A 9,280-nucleotide genomic window follows, 5' to 3' on the forward strand; every position below is an offset into this window, starting at 1 on the left:
TTAGAAGCCAGAATCTATGGCTACAGATTTTAAGTATTCAAACCGCTTTAAATTGCGGTGGAAAAAATTCGAAAACCACTGACCTAGAACGATAAAATCCAACATTACTAATATAGGGATACCGCGAAGTATTCCTGCCACGTCCCGATATCTAATCGTCTTCATATATCCTCTATAAATACTGTATAGCATCCTGGTAATCATTTAACGATTATAGATGACTTTGATAATACCGAAAAACCGTTCAGGCAAGTAATCCATCTGCCCCTTTGAGGGACCAGCATCTATCGATCGATCGATTTTCCTAGAAGCAACGTGAAAGAGGAACCGGTCACGGCTTCTTGGCAGACTCGTGGTCCTAGTTACCCCCTACCAGTGGTCGAATAATAAAAATGAGAGCCAGCTCGGGGGCTCCACGTAGACACGAGCAACAAGATTAGATGCACTTCGCACGCGAACGCCAAGGAACCCACCGTGCGGAGACCTTGGCCGTCGGTACCAGTTCCTCGAGAGCCGCAAAAATACGTGAAACCGTCGCTTTGAATTTATAACGAACTCGCCGCCAGGACCTATCGGCGTAGTCGTTGACCGTAAAGTATTTGCACGTGGAGTTGAGAGACGCGCGAGGATTATAGGAAACGAGAAAGGTGGGAGGGAGAGTGGAGAGGGGCGATGAAGCAAGTGGCGAAAGAAGAGGTACAAGAAGTATGAAAAAACGTAAACGCGCGAGAAGTTCCTTGTAAAATTGTTACGTACTCTAGTGAGAAAACATTGGAAATTCCGAACGTGGCAAGAAATCAAAGAGAAACATACCGTCAGAAGTTATGCAGAGCCTTGGAGCCGATCCCGCGTGTTTAACTACGTGTTTGCTGATTTAAGCCAATACTTTTGTATAGGAGCCGTGACGGTTTCGCGTCTGCACGCGGACACGTTCCACGCAAAAAGTTACCGAGGGGGACCCCGCTATCGCGGTTGCTTGCTTATCTCGAAACCAGCGTTTCGTCGGTGCAAGTTTTTCTTTGCACAAATAATAATCCGCAAATAGAAGCCGCCTATCTATTGGGAAACGATTATGTGATTGTGGAAATTACGTCAGCCACGAAGGAGCGAAAAAAAGAAGAAAAAGGGATTCTCTATACTTATCGTCGCTACATTTGTGGACCAAGATAACTGAAAATTTCGCTCCATCGAAAGTCACAGAAATCAAGTAATCGATGAAGACATCGTTGCTAAAAATATTGCAGTCAAGAGTATTTCTATAGTCTTAAATCTTCCGTGACACTTTAATGGCATCCATGCTTCCTACACACTGTGCGAATACACATTCGCAATGATCGTTTCCTATCAATTTTGATTGTCGTTTAATGAGAGTACTAGTTTACGATGACGTTGGGATGGTTCGTTGTAAAAATCGCACGAAATCTTGGAGCGAACGCGTTTTGTAATACTGTGTTACGAAAGTTGCCTAAATGTGCGAATTCTATAGCGTTTTTTTTTTTTATGTAACCGTTACGATTCCTGCTGATAACGCGTTTATTGCACATGGTTCACGGAAGGTAAAACGATATACGCGATAAAGTATGATGGTGACAACTTTATCTTCTCGCGAATATTTCATTCCGTTTATTCCATTCAACCGCTGCCGTGCATTTTGCACGAGAATACCTAAAAAGGTATTAAACACGCGGAAATTAATATACAGAAACGAGTTTCCGTACAAGTACCTATTTTTAGAGATACGAGCGCGAGGAATGGTAATGTTTGGCACAATTTTGACAATTTACGATGTAATTTGTAAGTTTACAGAGATAAAGCAGCGGCGACGGGCTTTGATATCGGATACAAATTTTCCACTGCACACGGTATTAAATATGTAAAACAACTGGGCAATGATTTTATGGGACGTTATCGAATAATTTTTAATTAAACCTGCGATGACAGCAGTTTGGAAGATTTCGATTGAATTTCGACATAAAAGTTTTCCAACGACAGATAAAATTTGTACGGCATCTTAAAAATATTATCTGCCTCGTAGTAATCCTGAGTAGAAAGTACATTATCGCTATTTTTTGCAATCATTTGTAGAAGTACAATTTCTCTGGAATCGATTGAAAAGACAAAACATAAACGTGTGAAATAACTTAATTTTTAATTAATCGGTTACCTATTAACACCACGAAAAAAATTGATGGGTTTAACGGCACATTTTTACTGTTAAGCGAACGGAAGATGCAATCTAACATTAAAATGCTAAGTGGTCTCCATTTTTCTCCCTGATATACATATATATACAAAGTTTGTAAACGTTTCGAAGCAAAAAAACGCGGATTTGTTCTGCAGCAATTTCAAAGGGAATGAATTTTTAGAAATCCGTGCTAAACTCGAGTTGAGAAATGCTAGAAGCGGCAACAGAGAGAAGCGGTTCCAATGGGATTCTAGGTCACCGTCCCGGCCTCGAAACGGTCACTAGAACCCACCCGTTCCTCGGCCTCCGCAGACGAAGAAACGAGGAAGGAAAGAGAGGAAACATCAGCTCGACCCCGTTAGATGAAAACCCGTTATACGACGAACAACGATCGCGACTGACGAACTAACAAAAATCTTCGTTTCTTTTTCATTTCGTCTCCGACCTCCCTACCCTATTTCCCTTGCCCTTTCAATGTCCTTCGCCTCCCTTTTAAAATACTTTTACTTCTCTCGTATCTTGCGCAACAGTTTTCCTTTACCTCCCGCCGCGATATTTTACATTCCCCTAAACGTGTCAGAGTGTTGCCTTTCCAACAAAAAAAAAAAAAGAATTACACGTGTAATTATTGTTATTACCATTATTTTCTTTGAGATGTTATTATCTTGTCAGGATTCATTCCTTTTCAGCTACTAGTTTTGTTTCTGACGTAATATTTTTTCCACGCGATACTTTATGTTCCTCTACATGGAAGTAGAACGTACTATTCGTTGAGTCGCAGAAGTCAGGCTACTCGCCATCTCGTGGCTTTCCTTTTAACAACCCTTTGACACCCGATAGTTAACTAACTTCGAACCATCCGCCATCGTCGAACAAGGAACTAGAAATAACAATTAAGTACTATGAATTATTTATATTGAGCAGGATGAATTTATGTAACGCGACTAAACTCGAATTCGAACTCGGGATTTTAATTATATAAATTCACGTGTCTACATTAAACAACGCGCGAACCAGTGTTCTGCCGATTGGAGAACGTTTACGTATCGTTAAATTCGCTTCTAAACGATTCCCAACAAATTCTCACCCTCCCCCCCCCCCCTCTCTATTTGCATCCCTTTTTATATTCCTATTATTTTTAAAGATCGATACACAGACACAGAAAACTCGTGGAACCGCAGCCGTCGAAGTTCGAGCATCGGTTTGGCGGATCGCCAAAAAGCATACATACGTTACAGGTTTATAACATCGGGATCATTAAACGCGGCTGGTTTTCCAGTGGCTTTGTTTTCGCTTAAACAGAAAAAGGCGGCACATTCTTAACTTGATCTGCTCAGAAAACCAAGTACCAGTGCATAAGAACGTGGACGGAGGGAATGCGAGTTCGCAAATAAAATATAATTCGTTGTTTCGTCGCTTACGAATTTAGGTCGCGAGATTGATTGTCGAATAGTACTTGAGTCATCGAAAAAGTAACTAAAATATTTACCAAATCGATGGGAAACTTCTTTTTCAATCATTTGTTGATTTAAGACCACGAAGTTGCAATATTTTGCTATGTTAAGAAATTACGTGACCTATCGTTTAAGTTATACAGCATAAGTGTGCACGTCTTATTAAAATGAGGAATTAATTCTAGTTGCATTTGAATAAATTATGTTTATTTCTGTTTGATTAATTATCAATCGCTATGTCTGGATGTTGTAATAAGCATTAGTCGACGCAAATTTTTCAAAACCCGACGTTCTTGAGTTCTAAACGGAATAACAAGGAATTATCAAATAACTAAATGTTTGAGCCTGTGGGACGTATCACGGACCAATAAAAATTCCTAATTAGCGACGTCGGTAGACGCCAGATTTTATTTTCAATACGCATACTTTAATTATGTTTCATTAATGAATATTACGATAAAATTCTTGTCCTCGCTAGCCATGACCTACTAGGTTGATGATACACGTCTATGACTAATCTCGAACTAGGATTGGTGGAAAGTCACGAACCCTGTCTATAAGAATGCTTCGCATGGGGTACATAAAGCATAAGTTTATTAATGGAATCTCTCTCCTCTCCCTTTCACCCCTTTCTCTCTCCATACTTCCAATATTTTCTAAAATAATCAATAAAATTACGAAACACCCAATACCCTCCTTACATTTCCAACTTCTGATAAAATAATACACGTATAGCATCGTGCATTTTTTTTGTTTACTACCACCAGATAATAATTGCCTGCTACAATCGATTTATCAAATAAACTCGTGCACCTTTCGGATATTTGACTGTACACGATCATTACGAAACTTTCGATGACTATTTACTACGCAACAGAAACAGTTTCTCAATTATTATTGGTAAAGAACATTTGGAAACAGGAATGCTCTCTAGCACGGTTCTCGAACTATTTTTAATGCCGGTACACCGTTACCGGAAGCAGTTATATAACTAGAAAGATCTCTCGCCTATTAACTTTCTGGGATACGCGGATGTCTATATCTCGTTGCATAATGTCCTATAATGAAAACAGAGTTATTCAATTTTAGTCACTGCCTCTCGTTAAAAACGCTGATTCTCAGTTCGCCAGCTTAATGCAACGAATCATTTCGATGCCATGAATCACTGACCATACGTGACGAATGGAAACTACATTTGAAATATTTATTTCGAAAGTCCTATTACAACAGACGATTAGAGATGCGTCTCTTTCGATAAAATAATTCCACATTTCTCGCAATAAATTCCTAGACTTCTAACGCTACATGTTTTTTTCGATCTCACGTCAAATCAAACCGTGTAACGTGACATGTATTAATAAAATGCAAATAACTTCTAACTGTTGGCAATAAATGAACAAGGAATGAAAAGTAAACGGTGTTAGATCACTGTGCAAGCAGAATGTCCAGTGTACCAAGAATGGAAGAGTTTAGACTCAAGCTATAGTTTGCACCATTTTGTTTTAAATGATTTATACGTATTTGATAAAGAGACATGTGAAAATATATAGATAATGTAGACGCAAGAAAAAAATAGTTACAGGAATCGTTGACGCTTCTTGTTTAATGTTACAGTATAAATAGGGAGAGATCATTGAAATTCCGTGGTGCGTTTCGTTGGATTCATATCAAAGACTCGCTTCCCTTCCTGACTGACATTCTCGCATTACAATTCGGAAGTCGATAACCTCATGACACGGTTAGGATTAATTCGAGGTATACAGATGTTGTTTAAATGTTAGGATTGCAAAGGAAATCAATTTTCCGATTTTGCCTCTGAACCGATTTCGTCGAAAAATTATTCATTCTGAGAATTTGGCTCCTTTTATAGCTATAAAAGATTCGAAATTTGTAATTTAATCGTTTTATTCGATCTTGTTGGATTGTTTTTCTTTTTTTTTTTACATATATATATATTTAAGGAGATTCATAGCCCCGATTAATTCACGCGGTGGCACCGAAAATAAGGACTTTCAAAACAAAAGAGGGGAGAAACTCGGTGGTATCGTTATGGCCAACAGATTGTGCTCGCAAAATTGCAAAATTCAATTAGTTCCGGTCAATTTTCGCGTCCGTTATGTACAAATTTAGCCAACTAATAAACGGATACAAGTCCCTCCGTTGGGAATTTCGCTGCATCACCGTGGCAAAAAAACATTATTCATAATCAACCTACAAACTTTATTCAATTGTCGACAGCTAGAAAATTATAGACTATTGGAAGAGATATCAAAGATTTAACCTCGAAAGTGATTAATTACACAGAGATTATTGAAATGATTAACGTCAAAGTAAACATTTTGCGTTGAAGAGGAAGAAACATTGAGTTCCGAGACGAAGTTTACTATGATAAACGATAAAGATATTCCATTATTTCACCAGGATCGAAAGTAAAAATTGTCGATCAATACAGATCCAACGAAAAATAACAAGATTGGGAATCAATGAATTTTTGCACGAAGAGATCTTCCCAGAACTATAACACTCAATAAACGCACTGTAACGTAACATAGAAACAGTGGAAATAGCTTGAGCAATTCTTAGCTTCTTCCTTTTGTATCGTTAAGATTTTATCGTTAATTTGCACACTTCGCATCGGTGAGTATATTTGGACAAATTCCGTACTTTGCATAGATGTTTCTTCCTGGAAAATACTGAGCCGTTCAAGTTGGATTCGTAGAATATGACATACAGAAAAAAATCTTTCAATCTCGTGTGGCCGATCTCCTACCTCCTCACAACGTTTGTATTATCTATTAATTCTGTCCTGCGATTTTATTAGCCATGAAATTCCACGGCATCGATATCTTAGAAATTGGACGAGGACTCGATACTTTTCGACCTTGTTTCTTTAATTAAAAAAAAATACCCAACGCATCTAGAAAGAAAAATCTCTGACGACTGATTACTAACAATTGAACTATGCCTAGGTACATACATTGGAACTCGCTACTTCTGACGAAAAGTACCCGCGATCAGGCTCAACAGTGTGCACAGACGATTACCCGTAGCCGAATCGGTTCGATTCGATCAGACGGGTGTAATTAATTCGATCATAATTCATCCGACACGTACTCCGTGACTCTGTTACCGGTCCGATTTAGCTATAGAGTAGGAACGGTATCAATGTCGTGGCCAATGACCCTCTAGAAAAGAGGAAGGGAAAGAGAGAGGCCAGAGAGACCAGATGACGCAGCCTCCCCGCGACACGATGAAATTTCCTTTTTAACCCAACGATTAAACGATTCGAACCTCCGGTTACAGGTTTAATTCCTGCTAGTTCTTCTTATTTCGCTAAGTACGTTAAACCGGTCCCGTTTTAGACACGATCCCGTATCCTGCATCCTGTCACGCTCCATCAGCGTAGACCTCCGCTCTAAACGCTCTAAACGAAGAACGCGAGATTCCATCGAGGGATTGTTCAAGTTTCTTCTTTAAGCCTCAAATGTGCACTACGATACTGAACTCACGTTCGCGCGAATCTGCGGCTACTTTTAATACTGTCACAGGTAATTTGTACACGCGATAAGAAAATTCTTCTCAGAGATTTCATGATGAAGCAAAAGAGGAAATCAGTTGCATTCGATCAAACGCCCGTTCGAACGATTTTCAACGACTCGTATCACTTTAAAACATTCTCCTCGATCCAGTAGACAACGACACACGATAACCAAGCGTACGAACATCTAATATGAATAATATGAATTGTTATATATAATTATGGTGAACAGCGAGAAACAACTAGAATTCCTTTAACTCTTTCGCTTACCCATTTCGTGACAATCGCAGATCGGTTCCGTGTTAGACCCTGTCCATGGAAAAGAAACAAAATAGCATAAGTATGTATTAAAGAAACGGTCTCTTGCGATGCGTGAAATGAAACGAGTGACTGTATACTGAAGATTCTCGTACATGGACACAACAAATGATGGACATCGGTATCTAAACATTTGTGCAAATTTGCAACAGTAAAAGTAAACGGAACCTTCAATTGAAGACTAACAGACTAGCTGGGCTTTCAAATCGACATAATCCAGTCGACACAGTAAACAGCCAAGCTGAACACGATATTTTACTACAGAATTGAAATTAGAAACGAATTTTAGACAAGTCGCCGACTCAGAAGTTAATATTATACTACTGCAGAGACGTGTGCTTACACTTCCGAGGAATTACCAGAAAGAACTTAAGAGTGACAAAGTATTTGGAAAATTCTGAGCTACGTGATCGCAGATCTTGCAATGCAATATACCGGCGATAACAACGTGAAAACACTCACCAAAGAGAGTAGCGAGCAGCGAAATTTCTACGAACGAGACGGACGAAACCTCGTAGACAAAAGTTGAACGGTCACTTGAACGATCGAGCACGTATGACACCGTGTTCCCGTATGGCCTGGATCGTCGATGCGAACGGTAACGCGTGTCGAGGATTACTAAGGGGATGATATGTGGGCCAGCCACTTTAAAGACAAGCCAACGAAAGGTGTGCCGCGTCTACCGCGGACCAACCGTAGTTCCTCGCACTTGACTCTGGATGACGGACTTGGACAGTATTTCCTACCAATCATCTTTGTCGCTATATCATAATTTCAGTTGAACTTTGAGATGAGCGAACCATTACTTGCATCCCTTGGCATTCGATCACCACGGAATTTGTAAATGGCTCGTGTTGATCGTCGGTTAATTGTTGACCTATGACGTGTGTCGCCTGTACACTTTTTGCCTCACGATAATACATTATTTATACCATACATCTTATTGGAGGTGCCTAAGCGATAATTCAGCACATATCTCGTTCATAGCGTGTAATTGCAATTGATAATTTTACTCTAATTTTTAAACCCAATTTAGAACCGCAATAGATAGTCTTGGTCTCAATTGAACGTCTCATTTGAATGTGTATTTGAGAAGCACCTCCTTGGAAGGAAATAAAATCTACGCAGATGGATCTCGGATAATTTTAATGAGTACAATGAAACTCGTGTCGAACATGGATCGAAAAGTACCGAGAGGCACTTGGTATTCAGCGTCAGTTTACGTTCTCATAAAATTGTGCAACGGTTACTTATAGGGTGCAGACTGTGAAATGTTGAACTGTAACGTGTTGAAATCGTTTGCTAATATCTGTTATCGGGCCTCGATACCTTGATCCCTTTTTGCCCTGGCCGTAACGCGCAGAAAGTTGATTGTGAGTGGAAATTGTGACGCCTCTTAAAGCTTGAACTTTTAGCTACGTCCAGACCCTATCTGCAACACTCTATCCTCGTACGGCAAGCTTTGACGTGAACTGCAACGTAACGCATTTTACTATGATGTTATATCAAGATAGAATTATAAAAGAATAAATGATAATCTACTTAGATATATCTATTGCTATATATTTGAAGTCTGTTCCACTTAGAATCATGGAAATTTCGCAATGAAAATTCAATCCAATCACAGGTGCAACGATCCGATCTAACAGTCACCTAAAATCCCTTTTCGCGTGTCGATGAAAAGTTCACTAACACACCTTGAACCAAATACTACGAAACGCTGGACAACTGCGAAACGGAAAGTAAAAAAAATGGTGAACCGTCGCGTGCATTCTAAATATCCCG

The sequence above is a fragment of the Xylocopa sonorina genome, chromosome 7, assembly GCF_050948175.1.
Source record: "Xylocopa sonorina isolate GNS202 chromosome 7, iyXylSono1_principal, whole genome shotgun sequence".
In the NCBI taxonomy this organism is placed as follows: domain Eukaryota; kingdom Metazoa; phylum Arthropoda; class Insecta; order Hymenoptera; family Apidae; genus Xylocopa; species Xylocopa sonorina.